This window comes from Apis dorsata, unplaced genomic scaffold, assembly GCF_000469605.1.
Source record: "Apis dorsata unplaced genomic scaffold, Apis dorsata 1.3 scaffold_150, whole genome shotgun sequence".
NCBI classification, from domain to species: domain Eukaryota; kingdom Metazoa; phylum Arthropoda; class Insecta; order Hymenoptera; family Apidae; genus Apis; species Apis dorsata.
In genome coordinates this window covers 122133-122382 of record NW_006263441.1, presented here as the reverse complement: position 1 = coordinate 122382, position 250 = coordinate 122133, and the positions used below count along the sequence as shown (strand labels likewise).

Genomic DNA, 250 nt, shown 5'->3' with positions numbered 1-250 from the left:
AAAAAAAAAAAATATTCCCACATGAGAAATATATTAATCATTTAAAATGCTCTCTTACGAAAAAAATGTTGCAAGGAATTTTTAAAAGAAAAATCATTTAATCCATGAATTATTAATTTCCCTCGCGATATAAATATTCCATGCACAATTAAATCCCGAATAATGCATTGACAATTTAGCTTTCAAGAAAATTAATACCAAACTAAAATCCCCAATGGAAATAAACCGTGAAAATGAAATGTGACTTCCT

General features: G+C 26.4%; 1 protein-coding gene across 5 annotated transcripts in view; it reads right to left on the bottom strand.

The window, feature by feature from the left end:
* LOC102671800 (lateral signaling target protein 2 homolog) overlaps nucleotides 1-250 on the bottom strand; it is a 59163-nt gene that overhangs the window by 4015 nt on the left and 54898 nt on the right. The gene's annotated exons all lie outside the window — the stretch shown is intronic.